The 22,017-nt window shown below is 42.1% G+C and overlaps 1 long non-coding RNA gene and 1 pseudogene across 1 annotated transcript; one reads left to right on the forward strand and one right to left on the reverse strand.

Moving 5' to 3' along the window:
* The first annotated feature begins 166 nt into the window (after positions 1 to 166).
* Positions 167 to 2,888, forward strand: LOC118563663. The gene is made up of 4 exons (XR_004931335.1): positions 167 to 493; positions 599 to 799; positions 1,056 to 1,235; positions 1,952 to 2,888. It is a non-coding gene; the product is annotated as an uncharacterized LOC118563663 (long non-coding RNA).
* A 1,040-nt stretch (positions 2,889 to 3,928) lies between these two features.
* On the reverse strand, positions 3,929 to 14,586 carry LOC118563649 (annotated as a pseudogene).
* Positions 14,587 to 22,017: the final 7,431 nt, after the last annotated feature.

Below are 22,017 nucleotides of genomic sequence, written 5' to 3' on the forward strand. Positions count from 1 at the left end.
AGCCTCTGCCCATCGAATCTTCAACTATTGGGGGTCAGCCCTATTTGGTACTAAATGTTAATTTACTACTGTACTGTTAAAATGCTTTGTCTTAAATAATGGCTAAATTACCCCCTACAATTTGGAACACAAATACATAAGTAACTAATTTGATAAGTCTCAGTTGTTACATTTTGGTGTAATGATGTATGTATGTATGCTGTATGATTATTTTTGTACAAGCAGAATAGTTTTTTTTTTTTTTTTTGCTTTTTTCCTTTTCCCTCTAGAGTCTCCAAATGGATTCATTCCAAGAATGAACATTTCTCATGTACAGAATGGAGTGTACCACACTATTGGACAAATGATGTCTACCATCATAGTCCAGGGTGGTGAGCCTCCAGCCCTACTTTCTCCTCTTGTAGTAGACTACCTTCTCACAGGACACATCTTTCAGGTGAATGTCACTCCAGATTATGTTGCTGACAGGGAACTGAGAGAAGCTCTGAAGAAGGTATGATATGAGCAGATTTTTTGGCTTCAGCCCGAATTTCTGAGGCATTTATTTTAACTATGAATTTTTAATTGTTATGCTTATGTTTCCATTATGCACCTTGAGGTTGATGAAGCAACAACCAAGGATGAGCTGGAGCAAGCAGTAGAATGCTGTGATCCATGGCGATACCAAATCGAAGGTCTCCCAAACCCTGTCAGCATGGACAACAAAGATGATTTTGTACAGAAAGCAATACTGTACAATGTCCTCATTCAATGACAGAGTTGCTATGATCAGTTAGTCGAGGGTTTGAAGCACTATGGGGTAGGTTTAGACTGAAATCTAACTGGTATGGGATGCTAAATCCAGCCGATGTGCCCTTAAGCAAGATATTCAACTCCAAATTGCTCTTCCCTGTTCCAAGAGATTAAATATCTTAAAATGTAACAACATTAATAATATATTTGAAGTTTTCATGCACTTTTTTCCCCAATGTATAGGTGGATCTGTGTTAGATACAGGTACACTAAATATATAGGAAGAAAATCTACTCCTAAACTTATAGTTTTTGTTTTCACAGGTTCTGCCGCTCTGGAAAGAAAACCCTGGCATTAGGGTTCTTCTTGAGATGTCAGTGATGTCACAGCAGATGTTGTAGCTACACTCTTGAAACCAAACTACTCTGTTCTGGGAAGCAACAGAAGACCAAGAAAAGAGTTAATGGTGGTTAAGATCAGAGAGTTTCTCCACTGTGTGGAAGGTAATCGGGTGTGTTGACTAAATATGTTTTTTCCGACATGCTCTACATTTGCTTGATGAAAACTTGATACTACACAAAAATAGACTAGGAAAATGTGTGAAAAAAGGTTTTGGGTTTTCTGGTTTCTAAAAGGGACATGTCAGTGTATTGTGGTTCGGATATTGCCCATTGCTTAGCAGACCATACAGTTCGAATCATCAAACCCTTAGGCTCTTTTGAGATAAGCTAGGCTCAGGTTAGTGCTTTATAGACACTATAAATCAAAAGTTGACATTAAATAATTTAGATGATATTCAATCAGAGAGAGAAAACATTCAGCCACTAAACATTAGAATGCCAATACCCTACAAAACAAACATGGACTGAATTTAAATTAAGCTTTTGGTAATAAGTGTGACATGAAGATTCTCCTCTGTACAGGTGTGATGTCCTGACAATCTGTATATGATAGATTTTTCCAGGACAGGTTTGGGAACAAGTGATGTAGAGAATAACTTGACTACAGTCATAAATGTTACAAGAGGCCTGTGTGTCAAGTGCTCTGTCTTTATTTTATTATTTAAATGTCTACATTTCATGCCTGCTAAGGACAAAGCTATCATTTCACAATCTATAATCTATGACAAATGTACTTCAAGATATGCACAGATAAAGCTGTTTAGAAAATAAGTGTGTAATGTCTATTTTTATTTTATGTACCTTTTTAACCCTTGTAGAGAAAGACCTTGTGGGACGTCTGGATGCCAGGAACCTAACTGAGGCAGAAAGGGCATTTATCCTGACATTGACTCCTGGACACATCCTAGCTTTTGCAACAGGAAGCAGCAAAGTTCCAGCGACTGGATTTCTTCCTAGTCCAAAACTAACTTTTGTCCATGATGACACAAAACACCTTCCCATTGCTCACATATGCTCAAAAGAGCTTCAGATCTTTGTCAACAGTAAGAACCTCGCAGATGATGATGAATTTGATTACCATTTTCTGGTGGCTCTCATGAATGGAGACATTTTTAGCGCAGTGTAGTCTACAGAAGAAACCTAATTGCAGAGCAGTACACAAAAAAATCCAAGTAAACATGGTAGTGAGTAAATTTGTAAGCTCTTAAGTACACTACACATTAAACCACCTACGGGTAGGTTTGATGTGAATTTAGTTTTTACTAGTTTACAACATTTCATGTTGAAACTGTTCAGTATTAGTTAAACCTGTGCACATTGGTAGTATAAACCTTTGCACGTTGTTAGTATTTACTTAATCCACACCACTTGTGTTGAGGTTACATTAACATTCTTTAGTATGGGCAAAAGAGTTACAGTTACCCAACTACAGTTTTGTGCAATACAAATTCCTGTACTCTGTGATACAATGTTTTCCCCTTGTTACCATCATTTTCAAGAGGGTTAACTGCAACAACAAGTTATTGTAAGTGCTGCTCGTTAAGTGGGCAAAAGGAGTCATGTGCATGAGGTGTTGATGCTGAATCCACTGTTCTTTCTTCAGTTGCAGCATCTGGATGATTAAGTAACAGGAGATGTCGGTCTAATGTGAAAAGCTGAATAGGGGTTCTGTTCCCTTCAGAGCAAAGTGAATGATTGTTAAATGCAGCTTGAAACTCATCCAGTGTGCGATTGATCCTCGGAATGTCCACACAATGAAGACAAAATAAATCTGTTTCATTTTCTACATCTAAGGTCTCCATTGATTCTAGCTCATTGAAAATGGGCGCAAACACATCACAGCAATTTCTGTTCAAGTCCCGATTGAATCATTCAATGCGCTGGTTATGTACAGAACTTCCAGTAAACACAGAACTTTCACCTCTGTGTACTCTCATGTCTTCCCAAATCCGGGTATTTTCTCCTCCATGATCAGTTCTGATGTGAAGAGGTCGGCCATGTTTGCTGCTGGCTGTACTGAAGAGGTCCACAACTGTTTCAGCCCAATTGTTGTTGGAACACTTGAAAAACATTAACATTCTACTGAAACCATCCATTGCGCAATGTACAACTAATTTCCATCTAATAAGTTTGTGATTGCCATCTATATGCCATATATAGTTTGGAAAAGGCACAGTGTATACTCGTCGTCGTATTGTTGTTGTCCTCCTGGACTCAATACCGGCACCATCAACCCTTCTTACAGAGTCTCTGACACGACGTCTCTGCACCACAATGTTTCTGGCACGCAAATGTCCATTAAGCATAACTTCTCCTATATAAGGATGTCCTTCTTTTATCTCTTTTATGGTTGCATCCAATATCTCATCAGAAATGTTACTGAATTTTGTGTCTCTTATGTTGTATTCCTGCATGAGCTTGTACAACGTGGGTCTGGAGATCTGCAGGACCGAAGCTACTTCAGAAAGTGTTGTCCCAAGCAGCAGCAAACTCTCAATGTCCTATTTTGAAATGATGGTATGCCCATCCTAAAAAATAGAAGGGGAAACAGATAGGACATGAAAATAGAATATCTTATTTTGCCATATTAGAACACAGGCAACAGCAGAACAACTTTTCTCCTGAAACGTGCCCTCTGAAAGACTTCAAAATGACTTGACATTTCTAACTTTAGTCAGTTATTTAGCTGGATAAGCTGGATGTATGTTTCTTTTTTTTAGTTAACATTTCTCGAGTTAACTTAGGACAGCATAAATGTGAATGTGGGCAGAGCTGGAGGTGCCAGTGGGTTGAGGTTACCCTGTGGTGTGGTCGCCTGAAACATGAGCCCGTATAATGTCAGATACGACGGCAAAGCCCCCGCAACTTAATGTAACGTTAGCGAGCAAGCGATCGAGCTAACGTTAGCTCTCCAAGAACGTTATCATAGCTCTCAACTCTCACGCATTGACCGTGTGACACACGCATTTCACTGACTTCACACGCTCACATGCAACACATGGCATTTCACACGTAAACATGGAATTTCTCACGCATAAAAATCACAAAGCCCATCTGGGCTGCGGACGACAAAACTCCGCCTTCTGCTGAGCTGTTTCGGCTTCTTTCACAGCTTGTGGCCATCAGTAATTCCTGCTGCAGTTCGTGTTAACAGAGCAGCAGGAAGAGTGATCAGAGTTATGAATAATTTTAGTCTTAACAGTGGTGAAAGTGAGCCAGTAAGGTCCTGTACCGCGTACACAGGAGGGGAGGGGGCGGAGCTGCTGCGAGATGACTGGTTCATTCAGAACCAGCCATGGCTGCACGCTGGATCATAAAACAGTTCTGCTAACCAGATGCAGTTTAAAACGCCACTTGGTCAGTTATAAGTTTCGTTTTTATTAATTCTGCATTTTTTAACTACATGCACCGTATTTCTGTGCCTCCGCGCTTGCTCCTCTCCCCCCTCCTTTCCCTCGGAGCAGGTGCTTTCTGGGCGTCAGTGCGCCCAGAGCGCACTGACGAGAGCAATAGAGATTTGTCTGGTCAGCGCGGCGACTGACTGAGAAACCTGTCGCTGTGAAAGGTGATGAGAATGTTATAAACTGTAACAGTCTAGAAGTGCATTGAGCTGAAAAGAGGGAGAGATCAGCAGCTGGATCGTGCGTAAAGACGCAGCGGGAACCTCTGTGTGCTTCAGTGTTGCTGCTGAGGGGATCATAAAGGCTTGATGAAACTCAGCCTGATTCACCAATCAGGTTATAGATTCACAATGATAAACAACCCATAGATGAATGTGTAACAGTATAATAATTCGGTCAATAATTAAAATCTACTTAATTTTATTCAGTATTATTTGAACAATTGTGTATTATTTATGTTTTAATCCATTAACTGAACAATAAAGTATTAATATGTCTCTTTCTCTTTTTAACACAAGTAATACATGTCTACTTCATTGTCTGGTGGGATAAAAATGAGATGGAGTTGACTCCACTGGCTCTTCCAGGGTCCGGTTAGCCCCGCCCCAAACAAGCCCCGCCCCCAGATTAGCATAATCTCACTCCTAACTTTTGATAAAAGTTGAGAGGTCTGACGTTATCCACATATTAACCACAGCACAAAATACTAGGCTTCATACACTTGATAGTTTTGTAGCTAACCAGCTTATTTAAAGGTTACCATAACATCAACTTTGAATCACAGCTACAGAAGTGCATCACAAAGACCTCGACGCTAGCTTGCATTTGACTCATACGTTAACGTTACCTGGCTAAGTACATTAGCTAAAAGTAACTCCGTCCTGCATGCATTAATAAATTAAAATGAAACCCAAACTTACCGTTAATGGTATGGCTGGCAACGTTACCGGTGGAACTACACCCTGGAGGGCAGTCCGCACACCTGCCACAACTGCTTGCTCAATCTCTCCCAGTAGTGGAGTAACGTCAGACATTTTCCTTAGGTATCACCATCATCTTCGTTTTCTTCTTTGGGGGGGGGGGGGGGGGGGTGTTATGGTGGTTGTCATTAGGAAATGTTGCATTATCGCCATCTACTGGATTAAATTGTTTCTCAGTGCGGCATATTTACAGTGTCCTCCACAGATGGATCTCATGGCAGATCCAAGGTCATTGGTGTGGTCGAGAACCTGATAGGGGGCGTGGTCAATTAGCATATTTTCGAAACATTTAGATTTACCATTTAACATTTAGATTTAGATGTAACATTTAGATTTAACATTTAGATATAGATTTACCATTTAGATATCAGTTTAGCATTTAGATATGGATTTAACATTTATATATAGATTTAACATTTAGATATGGATTTAACATTTAGATATAGATTTACCATTTAGATATAAATTTAACATTTAGATATAGATTTAACATTTACATTTAACATTTAGATATAGATTTAACATTTAGATTTAACATTTAGCATTTAGATATGGATTTCACATCTAGATATAGATTTATCATTTAGATTTAACATTTAACATTTAGATATAGATTTAGCATTAAACATTCATTAAACAAACAAGGAAGAGAGACAACAGGGAAGGCAAGGCAGGGCAAATTTATTTATATAGCACAATTCAGTACAGAGACAATGCAAAGTGCTTTACATGATTAAAATATAGGAATAAAAGCAAGTAGGGATAGAATGTAGAAACAAAAAAGAACATTAAAAACAGTAAAACAGTTTAACTGGAACATTCAAAGGCAATTTTAATCAAATGTGTTTTTAATCTCGATTTAAAGGAACTCAGGCTTTCCACACTTTTACAGTTTTCTGGAAGTTTGTTCCAGATAAGTAGAGCATAGGAACTAAATGCTGCTTCTCCGTGTTTGGTTCGGGCTCTAGGTATGCAGAGCAGGCTGGAGCCAGAAGACCTGAGTGGTCTGGAGGGTTGATACTTTGATAATACATCTGTGATGTATTTAGGTGCTAAGCCATTTAGGGATTTATAGACTAACAGAAGTATTTTAAAGTCTATTCTCTGAGATACAGGGAGCCAGGGTAATGACTTTAGAACTGGGGTTATGTGCTCTACTTTCTTAGTCTTAGTGAGGACACGGGCAGCAGCGTTCTGGATCAGCTGCAGCTGTCTGATCCACTTTTTAGGCAGACCTGTGAAAACACCGTTGCAGTAATCAATTCTATTTAATATAAACACATGGATTAGTTTTTCCAGATCCTTCTGAGTCATTAGTCCTTTAATCCTGGAAATGTTCCTCAAGTGATAGAAAGCCGACCTTGTAATTGTATTTAGATGCTTTTGAAGGTTCAGGTCTGAGTCCATCACTACACCCAGGTTTCGGGCCTGATCAGTGGTTCCTAGCTGAAGCGACTGAAGCTGTGTGCTAACTTTTGATCTCTCCTCTATTGGTCCAAAGATTATTACTTCAGTTTTATTTTTATTCAATTAAAGAAAGTTTTAACACATCCAGGCATTGATTTCTTCTAGGCATTTACTCAGTGCCTGAACTGGTTTAAAGTCACCTGGTGACATGGTGATGTAAAGCTGTGTGTCGTCTGCATAGTTATGGTAGCTGATGTTATTTTTTATTATCTGAGCTAGAGGGAGCATGTAGATATTGAAGTGAAGGGGGCCCAGGAATGACCCTTGGGGAACCCCGCATGTGATTTTTGTTGTCTTTGATGTTAAGTTACCTACTGATACAAAATAGTCCCTGTCCTTTAAGTAGTTATAAAACCAGTGGAGAGCTGTACCACAGAGGCTGACCCAGTTCTCCAGGCGCTCTAACAGAATGGAGTGATCGACAGTATCAAATGCTGCACTGAGGTCCAATAGAACCGGCACGGTGGTTCTTCCACAGTCTGTATTTATATGGATGTCATTAAACACCTTGATAAGGGCGGTCTCTGTACTGTGGTGAGCACGGAAACCTGACTGGAAAACGTCAAAGCGGCTGGTCGTTGTTAAGAAGGTGTTTAATTGTTGAAATACAGCTTTTTCAATAATCTTACTGATAAAGGGGAGGTTTGAGATGGGCCTATAGTTCTGGAGTAGTAGTTTGTCTAAATTGTTCTTTTTCAGCAGTGAACTTAGGAACTTAGCCGCTGAATGATCTGCTCTAAGCTTTTGTGGTTTATTTGGCTGAATTGGGGCATTTTGTCAGAAGTAGTTCCAGCTGAAAACAGCATTGGTTCTGGTGTTGATATGGTAGTACAAAGTGATCCTCTAATTTTTAGGATTTTCTCAGTAAAGAAGTTAGCAAATTCAATGCAGGCCCTGGTGGAGTGGAGTTCGGAAGCCACGGACACAGGAGGATTTGTTAACCTGTCGACTGTGGAAAATAAGACACAAGCATTATTAATGTTTTTCTTAATGATCTCAGAGAAGAAAGATTCTCTTGCATTTTTCAGTTGTGAGTTATATCTGTAGTCTCCCTTTATAGATTTCATAGTGAACCTGCAGTCTGTTCTTTCTCCACCTGCGTTCAGCTTTTCGACATTCCCTTTTTTCACCTCTAACTGCTGGAGCATTTCTCCAAGGAGATTTTTTCTTCCCGGAAAGAACTTTCACTTTAACTGGAGCAATGCAGTCAGTGATGTCTGAGACTTTAGACTGAAAGTTATCTACTAGCTCATCTACTGAGTTGCAGCCCAAGGTTGAAGTAGCAGAGTAAGCTTGAATAAAAGCTTCTGTGGCATTGTCCTTAACCCTCCTGTTGTCCTCATTTTCTGTATACACCCTGTGTCCTCCGGGTCAAAATGACCCGTCTTCACTAACCCCCCAATATAAGCAGCTTAATTGAATTTTAAACACCAAATTTCATCTTGTTGTCATGATTTGAGTTTTTGTTATAGTTTATGTTGGTCTTTTTAATTAGTTCACTCTATTGTCTTTTGTCTTTTGGTGAGTCTAGTCCAGCATTCCCTGTTCTGTCTGTTCGTTTGCCTGTTGACCTGACCCAATTTGCGTTTTTGACTTCTGTGCCAGCCTGAGCCTGATCCTGTTATCCTTGCCTGTTTTTTCCTGCCCGCCTGTGTACCGACTTGGAAATGTTATTTGACCACTGAGCCTGCATATTCCCTTTTGAGCTTTATTAAAGCCTTTTTGTTTGCACTTTTTCTTGTCTGGCTGAATACTGGGTCCATCCGTCTCTCGTTCGTGACAGAATGATCTGGCCAAACATGGACCCATCGGCCGACAAACAGTGGCGGGCAGATGTTGGGAGATCTCTTTCTCAATTGGAGTCAGGTGTGCGGGAGATTCTTTTCCTCTTGGGTATCCAGACGCCTCCTGAAGCCTGCAGCCCGGGGCCTCCTGAAGCCTGCAGCCCGGGGCCTCCTGAGGCCTGCCGCCCGGCGCCGCCTGAAGCCTGCAGCCCGGGCCTCCTGAGGCCTGCCGCCCGGGGCCTCCTGAAGCCTGCAGCCCGGCGCCGCCTGAAGCCTGCCGCCCGGCGCCGCCTGAAGCCTGCCGCCCGGCGCCGCCTGAAGCCTGCAGCCCGGGGCCTCCTGAGGCCTGCCGCCCGGGGCCTCCTGAAGCCTGCAGCCCGGCGCCGCCTGAAGCCTGCCGCCCGGCGCCGCCTGAAGCCTGCCGCCCGGCGCCGCCTGAAGCCTGCCGCCCGGCGCCTGCCGCCCGGCGCCGCCTGAAGCCTGCAGTTCGGCACCGGCAGGACATTTTCTTTTTCAGATTCTGCCTCTGAGGATCCTGGCCAGCCGTCCGTCTCCGGGGGTCCTACTCCGTCGGCGGTTTCTGGGGGCTCTGTTCCGCCGATGGTCGCCAGGGGCCTGGCGTCGCCATCTACCTCTTGACGCTCCGGTCCACCGCCTTCCTCCTGGACGCCCGCCGGAGCACCAACCTCTCCGGGGCCGTCCTCCGGGACACCCGCCGGATTATCTGAATTGTTGCAGCCGTCCTCCGGGACGTCCTCCAGAAAACCTGACTCGTCGGGGTCGTCCTCTGGGACGCCCACCAGACTTTTGTTTCTTGAGACTGTTTGTTTTAGTCCGCCCTGTCTGGGTTGTTTTTGTTTATGTCTCGACTCTGTCCCTCCGTCCTGAGACCCCCTCCACCCACCCGATCTAGTCTGCTTTTTCTTTTTAGGTCGTCTGGAATCCGCCCTTGAGGGAGGGGCTCTGTCATGATTTGAGTTTTTGTTATAGTTTATGTTGGTCTTTTTAATTAGTTCACTCTATTGTCTTTTGTCTTTTGGTGAGTCTAGTCCAGCATTCCCTGTTCTGTCTGTTCGTTTGCCTGTTGACCTGACCCAATTTGCGTTTTTGACTTCTGTGCCGGCCTGAGCCTGATCCTGTTATCCTTGCCTGTTTTTTCCTGCCCGCCTGTGTACCGACTTGGAAATGTTATTTGACCACTGAGCCTGCATATTCCCTTTTGAGCTTTATTAAAGCCTTTTTGTTTGCACTTTTTCTTGTCTGGCTGAATACTGGGTCCATCCGTCTCTCGTTCGTGACACTTGTATATTGTAATTCACCACAAAATGTGTGAATACTTGAGTTTTTCCTCCCCACTTGAATTTCTATAGCTGGGAAAAGAAAAAAATGTGCAAAAAGGAGTTTCGAATGCATTTTTATTCATCTCAATAACTCATTTTCTGTTACTTTTCTCCAGTGAACAATTTAAGAGAATGTACAATACAAAAATATGAAAAATAACATAACCCATTCAACTAACTAGCACATGTAGGACAGTATGCAAGTGCACAGCCTTTGCAGATATATTTCTTACACCTGCAGCACACAGTGTGTGTTTTACAGTCCTTCTTTTGAGGGCAGAACTGACATCTCTTCCTCTTACTTGCCCTAGCAGGGGAAGTGGCTGTGGTAGATGGATCCTCAGGTTGATCAGGAGCTGCTGCACTCTGAATAGCTTTTACAACTGCTGCTGAGGCTTCTGTGCGGGGGACATGCTTCCTTCTTTCAATGAGTGGAGTTACAAGTGCCTTTCCTAGCTGCTCCAGGAACACCCTCCTCTTGTTGTGCTTACAAGACATCCAGGTTGGGTTGATCTCTCTCCAAATCACAAAGGCATTGTAGGAGGACACATCAATGATGTTGTGGAAGATGACCAGGGGCCAGCGTGCAGTCATTCTTCTGCAGCTATATGTCCCAATCACCTTATCTAGGTTGTCCACGCCTCCTTTGTTGTGGTTGTAGTCCAGGATTATGATTGGCTTCCTGTCCTCACGATCACTAACGTCGCTGTCTTTGTGCAGTGTGCTCAGAAGAACTACATTTTTGTTTTTCTTTGGGAGGTAGGAAACTAGAGTGGTGGTGGGTGTGAAGGCAAACCTTGAGGAGAAGACCTCTCTCTCCTTTGACGCAAGCAGTGCAGGTGGGAGCTCAGGCTTGTTCTTTCGAACTGTACCAACCATGGTGATCTTCCTCTTCAGGAGCTGCTGTCCGAGTTCATAAGAGGTGAAAAAAATTGTCACATGTCACATTGTGACCCCTCAGTCCCTCTGTCACATCAAGCACAACTCGCATCCCCTGGTTCTTCTCTGGGCATCCACTGGTTGACTTCCCAGTATAGACTTGCATTTTCCCAGCATAGCTTGAATTGGCATCGCAAGCCACCCATGACTTGATCGCATATTTTGCTGGCTTGCTGGGCATATACTGCCGGAAAGGACAACGACCTATGGACAAAAGACATTAGCATCAGTGATTAGTATCAGTGTCACAGAAAACAGTCAAAGAAATCAATAGTAAAAATCACTTTTATTACAAATATGAAAACATATTACCTCTAAATGGAACCGGTTGCTCATCCACTGTTACGTCAGGCCCTGGATTGTAGAGATAGGGCAACCGCTCCACCCACTTGTCCCATACCTCTCTTATGGCTGCAAGTTTGTCTGTCACACGTCTTGCTGGTCTTGATTCACGGTCATCAAATCGAATCAGTCTTGAGTAGGTGTGAAAGAGTTTGAGCGACATTGTGGCTCGGAAAATTGGCCTTCCACTCTCTGCATCCCATAGACTAGCTGCAGCCTCACCTCGGGACCTGTATACACCTGCTAGTATTAGCAGCCCTAAATAGGCCTAGAGGTCAATCTCATCCACCTTTTTCCAGCTGTCTCCATATTTGCGAAAACCCTCCAGATTTGTCATTTCCAGGATTATTTTTTCTATTGCTGGTGTGATAAACAGGTAGAATATAGAACCAATATCATGGGCATGTGAAACGGCATACCTTGTGGGTCCTGGGGTCATCTTTACAATGTTTTGTTCTGCATGCCTGCCGTGTTGGTCATATGCTCCTCTCCTGTGGAACCAACTCCCAGTTTTGGTCCGTGAGGCAGACACCCTGTCTACTTTTAAGACTAGGCTTCAAACTTTTCTTTTTACAAAAATTATAACTAGTGGCTCATGTTACTCTCAGCTACCTTTTATAGTTTTACTGCTATAGGCTTAGGCTACTGGAGTATATCAGGATCTAATTTTCTCACTCTATTGAGTTCTACTGTTCTTCAATTATGCATTATGTGTTGTCATTTCTGCTTTAACTTTCTGTTCTCTCTCTTTTCTCTTCATAGTAGGTACACCTGGTCTGGCGTTCTGTTAACTGTGACATCATCCAGAGAAGACGGCTCACCCGCTACTACCATCTAATGTAGAACAGATTACTAGATCAATGTGTGCTTCTGTGCTTTTTGTCTCTCTTGTTGTGTCTCTGTTCTGTCTTCTGTAACCCCAGTCGGTCGAGGCAGATGACCGTTCATACTGAGCCCGGTTCTGCCGGAGGTTTTTCCTTCCCGCTAATGGGTGGTTTTTCTTCCCACTGTCGCTTCATGCTTGCTCAGTATGAGGGATTGCAGCAAAGCCATGTACAATGCAGATGACTCTTCCTGTGGCTCTACGCTTCCCCAGGAGTGAATGCTGCTTGTCGGGACTTTGATGCAATCAACTGGTTTCCTTATATAGGACATTTTTGACCAATCTGTATAATCTGACCCAATCTGTATAATATGATTGAACTTGACTTTGTAAAGTGCCTTGAGATGACATGTTTCATGATTTGGCGCTATATAAATAAAATTGAATTGAAATTGAATTGAATTGAATATGCTGCTGAGGACCATGTTATTTTGCCATTTTTTGAAAGGGAAGTCTCACTTTCAGCTTCAAGGTTTTCTTCTTCTTCTGAAGATGATTCATCATGCTCTGGGTTGTATTCCTCTCCATCTTCTTTTTTGGATACATCCTCTACTTCTTCTTCTGAATCAGAGTTGTCTTGCTGGACATGTGAGAAAATCACCTCTAAAGGCTCTTCAGTGTTGTAACGCACACTCATGGCTTCAGCACAGACACAATTCAGGGTCCTGCTATGCAGGACCTTTATAACCTCTGTAAATAACAGGTGGTCTTCTGAAGTCTGCGAGAACCCCACCTGATTTGCCTCGTTTACTTCTGCTACTGATTGATCTGAGACACAGCTAAAACTTTGTAACATTCTGTGGTTTGTAAATAACTCTGTGGCCTTGATTTCAACTCTATTTGGCTCACGGGTCATTTTGACCCAAAGACCATCTTTGTAAATTTTTTTGTACAGCTTACTTGGAAATGTGAATAAAAGCAACATTTAACTATTTTTATTGTTTTGGCCAATCTAGGCAAAGTCTTAAAATCTCAAGTTAAAAAAATAACATTTAGTGGATTTTTTTGGGGGTTTTAACACAGTGGCGGGTCATTTTGACCCGAGGACAACAGGAGTTAAAGGTGCGTTTTCTTATGATGTCCCTTTGGCTAAATGAGTCATTGGTAATTATGCTTTCAAAGGTGACAGAAAAGTGATCAGATAGGGCAACATCAGTTACATTGACATTAGAAATCTTTAGACCTTTAGTGATGATTAAGTCTAAAATATGTCTCTGTGTGTTGGCTGTTTAACATGTTGAGTTTAACAAAAGTTTTTAAGTGTGTCACACAGTTCTTTTGCACTTCTGTCTTCAGGGTTGTCAACGTGAAAGTTGATGTCTCCCACAATAATTAAACAGTCATATTCAACACATATCACACACAGGAGGTCACTAAAATCTTTAAAAAAGTTAGGGAAGTCAGTTATAACACCTTGCAAGGAGAGCACACAGAAAAACGTTCAATGGCGTAACGCGCACGTGACGTCACCATCTCAAGAGCAACGCCCCTTGCCGCTTTGGTAGGGCCAACAGGTAGAGAGCGCCCGTAGCCACCAGCCATTACACGCGCAACAGAAACAGCGATATGACCAACTTTATAGCCGTTAAACTTTCGCAAGACTATGTCCCAGGCGCACGGTTTACTGGTCGAACTGTCGAAGAACACACCAACCTTCAGCTCAAACGATGGCTTGAGTGTCGAGGGTTTAAAAAGACCGGAAAACGGGCCCAGTTGAACGAACGGTAAGTCATTGTTTTTTTTCCCTGCTTGGCGTTCATGGCGTCGTCGGCCGTTTTTTTTTCTCTTTGTAATCACCATCCAGGAATCGATGTTGCCAATAGGTAGCTACAAAACAACTGTTTACATCTCAGCTGCCATGATAGCCTATATGCTATCATGGTAGCAGGCGCTCGGTTGACAAAGGTAAATGGTATTCAAAAAACTCTTACCTGTTCACTACTTGATGTCGCTGGAATTGGGTCAGGATGTTCTTCGGTTGGGCCCTTTCCTCCAACAAAATGCTTGCTACATATGTACGTGAATTTGGTAACTTTTTCCGGGTTCAACTGTTGTGTAGGCCGACTGCACTGGTGTACTCAGGGCACACATTTCTCCTTGGCAGTCTTGAAGAAAGAAAGTTCCATAGCAGCAATGTTTAAAAACCATGGTCTTAGACTTGGAAAAGGCAGTCGTTTTACGAGTAAAACCAGGGGTAACGCACAGCTCTTTTACAGCGAAACAGCGGAGGACAGATCAAGCTTGCCCTACCGCGTACCACGTGATATGACGTCTCGTGACGTCACGTTCTAAAAATAGCTCGCTTGCGGTACGCCATTACAATTCTCCTGCTTGCTCTGAAACGTTCACTGTCACCTCTTTTCTTTTTAATTTTAAACAGGGAATCCCTGGTTACATTGTCAAGCTAGGGAGTAGGGTGAAGCAAAACAACTCTGTGACCTTCAAGATAATACAAAGCAGTTCAGTTGTCAGAGAAAGGAGTTGCCACAGATGGTGAGGTGCAAAACAACTTTATATCATGAGACTCTTTCTCTTCACAAAATCTTACTCTGTCACATAGGAGAGAAGGATTAGTCATCTGAAAGACACTTTAATATTAGAACAAACCTAAACTTAAAAACCTTTTTAATAGTAATGAGTAAATACATGATAACTACGGTGAATATAGGAAATAAAAACAAATAGAGAATAGTAAAAATGATTCTAATATTCCCCACTGTTTATCATGTAAATTTACTCTTTTTCTTACGTCACTTCAATTGTTCATGATGTCTTCTTTGAAAAAAGTAGTGGTTTATAGTCACTTGGTGCAACTGCGATCTTCCGTACAGCTGCATGTTGATCTTGGCTGTAAAGTGGATTGTCCTTTCTTCTGGTACTCAGTACTTCTTTATTTATTTATTGTTATTTAAAAAACAAAAACAAACGAAAAACCAAATAAAAAATCCTGCTGCCTCTCCAGAGTGGCATCTGTGCTTCAAGCTGCCCTGTTACCGGCCTGGTACAGGTGGACAGTAGTTGGAAGCCCCTCTAGGCAGGGGGTTCTGACCAGGATGCTGCTTAGGTGGTGTTCCGTTGAACACTTTGCACTGTGTGGCGTGGATCCAGGTGTCCCTTCCTTGGACCTTTCCTTGTTGCTGGCATGCACTGGCTCTGCTGAAACCACGTCTCAGCCTTTCCTTTCAACCTTTGGGGCACACTCAGTTGGTGTCTGTGGGTAGTGAACCTCTTTCACCTTCCTTTGAATCTTTTGCATTCTGGTGTATGCCTCCAAGACAGTCTGTATCTGAGAAAGATAATATTTATGTGTCAAATTTTGCAAGTTACCTCTGAATTCCGGTGGTTGGCATTTGGAGTCCCGAAAAACTCCTTCCAGTCTCCAACCTGGAATGGAATTAACTGAAACTCCGACTGACATCACAGCAAAAGGCAACACATCAATATAACATAATTCAGTTTGTGCACAGATTTTAGCCGATTGTTTTTTTAGGTTTTAATTCATCCTTTCCACCTTCCCCTGGGACTGGGGATGATGCATCAAACCAAACCTGTTTGAGACCTAAACTGGACTCCACGGTGCAGGTCCTGATTTCCTAAAGTAGGTTTCATTGTTCGTCCTCATCTTTTCAGGGAACCTATGCCTAAAAAAGCAATAGATAGTGAGACATTTTATCACAGTTATGCTATCCTCTCTTTCCTCAGGCTTCTGGTCGTCCTGTAAAAGCATCCATACACACAAACAAATACTTTAAACCCTCTGAAAGGGATCACCATGTCTGTGGAATCAAGACATATTTAATTCTGGTTTGCAATCAAAGTAAATTTTTCCTGTAACAATTTTAGAGAGTTCTTTGGATTAAAGTGACCACACATCGTACCACTTTTACCATATCCAACATAATTAGATGCCATCTCTCCTTCAAGTTTTCCAGCATTTGTTCATACCCAAATGTCCAACTCCATTTGCTTCAGAAAAAGTTCCTGTTTTAATCCTGGAGGAAACATCATCTTCCATCAGGTCCTTTTACAGCACCCCTCCTGCACTGACGCTCCTCTTCCATAGGCACCTTCATCATGTCAAAAATCCTGCACTCACCCTTTAACATTATGCTATCTGCCATGTTTATGCCTTTATATATATATATATGTGTGATGTTGGGTGACTCCAAGGTTTTGGACAGCCTGTTCTGTCTGAATACAGTCATAGAGAAACTTTGAATTTACATAAGGCACCACACTAGTTGTCAAAACATATAAAATATATAATTATATATCCCGTGATGAATAAAGCAGTCTTTTTAATCACTCTGGCTATTTTTCTACGTTATCTAACATTATGGATATGTACATTAACACCCTTCTCACCCCCCTGTTCTGAAATAAAACTGCATTTAATGCTAGTTTTGTTACAGAAACATCAACAAAAAATAATAAAGAGTTGTCAGGGAGTGTCCATTCAGCTGCAAATGGTAATCTTTCTAATCTTTCTTAAAGTTGGACAAACTGTTCCTCAGCTTCCTCAGTCCAAATCTAAATATTATTGAATTTTATCATACCTTGTATCTTCATGAGGTCTCTCAAAGGTTGCGTGAGATCAATGTACTCGGAATGTAGTTGTGACTGCAGCCATTTAGTCACAAAACGGCAACATGTTATTCACATGCTGTAGTTTGGGTTTGTTAGAATGCTTTGCTTGTGGCTTGAGGACATACTGGTTGTTCCTGCCAAATTGCAATTTTATCTTTACTAACCTTAAATGTAACTGTAGCACATGAAATGAATCCCACCTTCGTGGAATTGTGATGGGTGAGTATACCTCTGTTTCATGATGATCCGTACGTTCCCCTAATTCCTTTTCCTCGTGCTCAGCATGGAGAGAAAGAGAAATATGAAAAATTGTTTCTCCTGACATCATATATCGTTATAAATTGTTCAGCAGTAGCAGCTCAGCTCCTTAGGTGCAACATACATATTCCTAGAAATGACTGTCTGTGTTTTACCTTAAAAATTCTTGATACCAGTCTGTGTGGTTCCTGTCGTAGAACAGAGTGACATGTAGCAGGTCAGGTGCGTCAAGTAGGAACTTAGACTTTGCTTCCATAGCTGGAACACTGAGAGAACACTGGTTGTACCAGGCTCTGTTCACAGTCCCCCATAGATGTTGGCAAACTCCTACCCCACGGGTCACAACGGTAGACACTGTTTCTTCTCTGAATATCACATTCAGTGACAAAGTCTAAGTCCACAACATAGAGGCTGATAGTTGTCTGGAAATAGAGGAATGTGTCCACTAAAAGTTCATACAGTCATTTCCGCTGACAACACAGGGTCTGCAGTGCTCATGCTGCTCGGGGCCTCCTTAGGGGTGTATAAATATTGTCCATAAGAAGAGTTATCCCCTTGCTGGGGTACTGACCTTGTGGAGGTGAGGTCATGTTAGGATTTGGTGGCACCATGCCATGCTGACCTGCCGGTGGGGTGAAACAACCCACAGTCACGTGTCCAATGTCCAGGACAATCACAGTTGTATGCCGATGGGTGCTCTCACAGGTCCCGCTATATTACACTCTGTTCTCTGTTCCACCCCCATGTCGAGGACCAACAGACCTGTAATTATATGAAGAATAGAGAGAAGGAGGCAAGCCTCCTCTTTGGAGTGAATTAAACTGAGGTGACATCTTTAGAGTTGAAGATTCAACTGCTGATACCATCACATGTTCACTTTTTATTTTACTCGCTTTCTGTTTTGCTCCCCGTAATTGCAATTTAAATAACTGATGTTGTAATCCCCGCTTTTTTTGTTAATCCTTTCTCTTCCTCTCCCCATCCTGAGCCACATTGAAAAATTATGTAACAAATGTTTTTTTGTTTTTTTTTGTCCAGCGAGCATATTCACAATCAGGCATATCAGGATTTAGTTTCATCAGCTGTGATACTGAAGAGGGTACAACTTTTAACAGTATTTCTCTAAATAATTCACTGCTATTGTGGGTCCCAGTCAAATATAGGAACCATTGTAGAGGTGAATAAGGGAAAATGTTCTGTAACTGCATCTTCAATTCAATTCAATTCAATTCAATTTTATTTATATAGCGCCAAATCATGAAACATGTCATCTCAAGGCACTTTACAAAGTCAAGTTCAATCATATTATACAGATTGGGTCAGATTATACAGATTGGTCAAAAATGTCCTATATAAGGAAACCAGTTGATTGCATCAAAGTCCCGACAAGCAGCATTCACTCCTGGGGAAGCGTAGAGCCACAGGAAGAGTCATCTGCATTGTACATGGCTTTGCTGCAATCCCTCATACTGAGCAAGCATGAAGCGACAGTGGGAAGAAAAACCACCCATTAACGGGGAAAAAAACCTCCGGCAGAACCGGGCTCAGTATGAACGGTCATCTGCCTCGACCGACTGGGGTTACAGAAGACAGAACAGAGACACAACAAGAGAAACAAAAAAGCACAGAAGCACACATTGATCTAGTAATCTGTTCTACATTAGATGGTAGTAGCGGGTGAGCCGTCTTCTCTGGATGATGTCACAGTTAACAGAACGCCAGACCAGGTGTACCTACTATGAAGAGAAAAGAGAGAGAACAGAAAGTTAAAGCAGAAATGACAACACATAATGCATAATTGAAGAACAGTAGAACTCAATATAGTGAGAAAATTAGATCCTGATATACTCCAGTAACCTAAGCCTATAGCAGTAAAACTATAAAGGTAGCTGAGAGTAACATGAGTCACTAGTTATAATTTTTGTCAAAAAGAAAAGTTTTAAGCCTAGTCTTAAAAGTAGACAGGGTGTCTGCCTCACGGACCAAAACTGGGAGTTGGTTCCACAGGAGAGGAGCCTGATAGCTAAAGGATCTGCCTCCCATTCTACTTTTAGAGACTCTAGGAACCACCAGCAGACCTGCAGTCTGAGAGCGAAGTGCTCTGTTAGGAACATACGGGGTAATCAGAGCTCTGATATATGATGGAGTTTGATTATGAAGGGCTTTATACGTTAGAAGAAGAATTTTAAATTCTATTCTTGATTTAACAGGAAGCCAATGAAGGGAAGCTAAAATTGGAGAAATATGATCCCTCTTGTTGATTTTCATCAGAACTCTTGCTGCAGCATTTTGGATCAGCTGAAGGCTTTGAACTGCATTTTGTGGAATTCCTTCCATATAATAAATTAATAAAGACAATAAAGTTTAATCTAGCATGTGGAATGTTCGAGCATCATTTTCAATATCAACTGCAGCAGAAGCTGACAACACAGGGTCTGCGGTGCTCATGCTTCTCGGGGCCTCCTTAGGGGTGTATAAATACTGTCCATAAGAAGAGTTATCCCCTTGCTGGGGTACTGACCTTGTGGAGGTGAGGTCATGTTAGGATTTGGTGGCACCATGCCATGCTGACCTGCCGGTGGGGTGAAACAACCCACAGTCACGTGTCCAACGTCCAGGACAATGACAGTTGTATGCCGATGGGTGCTCTCACAGGTCCGCTATATTACACTCTGTTCTCTGTTCCACCCTTGACCCCATGCTGACCACCAAACTGCCATCTGCTTCCATATCCAGGACCAACAGACCTGTAATTATATGAAGAATAGAGAGAAGGAGGCAAGCCTCCTCTTTGGAGTGAATTAAACTGAGGTGATATCTTTAGAGTTCAAGATTCAACTGCTGATACCATCATATGTTCACTTTTTATTTTACTCACTTTCTGTTTTGCTCCCCGTAATTGCAATTTAAATAACTGATGTTGTAATCCCCGCTTTTTTTGTTAATCCTTTCTCTTCCTCTCCCCATCCTGAGCCACATTGAAAAAGGATGTAACAAATGTTTTTTGTTTTTTTTGTCCAGCGAGCATATTCACAATCAGGCATATCAGGATTTAGTTTCATCAGCTGTGATACTGAAGAGGGTACACATTTTAACACTATTTCTCTAAATAATTCACTGCTCTTGTGGGTCCCAGTCAAATATAGGAACCATTGCAGGGGTCAATAAGGGAAAAATGCTCTGTAACTGCATCTTCCAAGTAATAAATTACTAAAGACAATGAAGTTTAATCTAGCATTTGTAATGTTCGAGTGTCATTTTCAATATCAACTGCAGCAGAAGCAGGCACACATGTCCTAAATTGGCTCTAAAATCACCCAGGGCCAGTTTTGTGCCTTTAGTCAAATTATCTATTCCAGCCAGCTACAATCTACCACCAGCTGCAATGCTGAGAATTTCATTTTCCAGGGATTGCATATCATCTAATGAATAAGGAACATATTTCTCTGCTCCTAAATTATTTTGTAATAAGAGCATCTGAACTTTAGTGGGACTTTGAGAACGTGTCTACATAGAATAAGTACATTGAGATCTGTCCTTTAATTTTCTCCTAATACTTTCCGTTCCTGCTGATTTCTGCCGCTCTGTAAATTTTAACTTCTGTAGTAAAACGATTTAAACCAGTAACATTTGTCATAAAATCTTAAACATCAGCAACTCCATCTGAGGATAACTCCAAAACTGATGTATCAATAGACTTAATGCTGATAAAATCTATCAAACCAACTGGGTTGTACTTTTGCCAAACAACTTTAAGCTCCATTTTAACTTTTAACTTTTGGTTCTGCTGACTGGTGATTTCTAGACCTACAATTAGGAGAAGTTGTTAGTGGGCTAATTCCTGCTTTCTTTTGATCAACCACATCCAGGGCTAATGTATTATATCTAAACTAGGACTGTCAAATGATTAAAAGTTTTAATTGCAATTAATCGCATATTTTATCTTTTTATTTCATAAAGTATAAAAGCTCATTTGGGCATTTTAATATGCAATTTTTTAATAAATGACACAAGTTAAAATGATGCTTGTACAAAAAATATTTTTCATTTTTAGGCACTTTTCAGACTTGGAATGGCAACATCCTGGTGCCATAAAATGATAAACTCTAGCCAATAATGAGCTAAATCGCAAATCATAACGTCCTGATATTTACACAATGTATAAACAAATGTGTAAAAAAAGAAATATTTCATGCTGAAATTTTTAACTCCTAAACAAAGAAAGAAATAGTATTAAGCATTTACATATACATTCATACATTTTACACTTAGATAAAATCACAAGCTTTGTTATTTAGTTTTTCACTCTCTCGCATACACATATAATCCTGAGCAGTCCCTTAAGCCGGGCGTACACTGTACGAGTTTTTCCCCTTTTCGGGCCGATTCTTCAGTCGTGGGAGCATTTTTTGAATCGGCCGAATTTCAGCTTGATCGTAGAGGGGGGGAGGAGGGGGGACTGGCTTCTCACGACTACCTCCCGATCAGGAATCGGACGATCGGTGAAAATCAAACATGTTTGAAATTCAGTCGGCTGTCGTGAGGTTTTTGTGAGCGCATCCTGCTGTTCAAACAGAGCTACGAGGGGGCGCCCTCCCCTCCTCTCCGTCCCCGCCAGCGGAGGGAGGGAAGCGGGCGTCCCTGAAGCAACCTCCGCCCGACCCGCTCGCAGGGGCATTGGGGAGGGCGGCAACGCGCTGGCTGCCTGTTTCGGCAGTCCTCCGCGGTCCGCCGCCTGTTTCGGCACTCCTCCGCGGTCCGCGCTGGCCGCCTGTTTCGGCACTCCTCCGCTCGCGGGGGGGGGGGGGGGGGGGGGACCTGTCGTGCCGCGCGGCCGCTGGTGCGTCTCGTCCCTCCTCTCTCCCCTCTGTTCCCCCGACGCCCGGTGCCTCCTGCGGGCCTC

This window comes from Fundulus heteroclitus, chromosome 7 (assembly GCF_011125445.2).
Source record: "Fundulus heteroclitus isolate FHET01 chromosome 7, MU-UCD_Fhet_4.1, whole genome shotgun sequence".
Lineage (NCBI taxonomy): Eukaryota > Metazoa > Chordata > Actinopteri > Cyprinodontiformes > Fundulidae > Fundulus > Fundulus heteroclitus.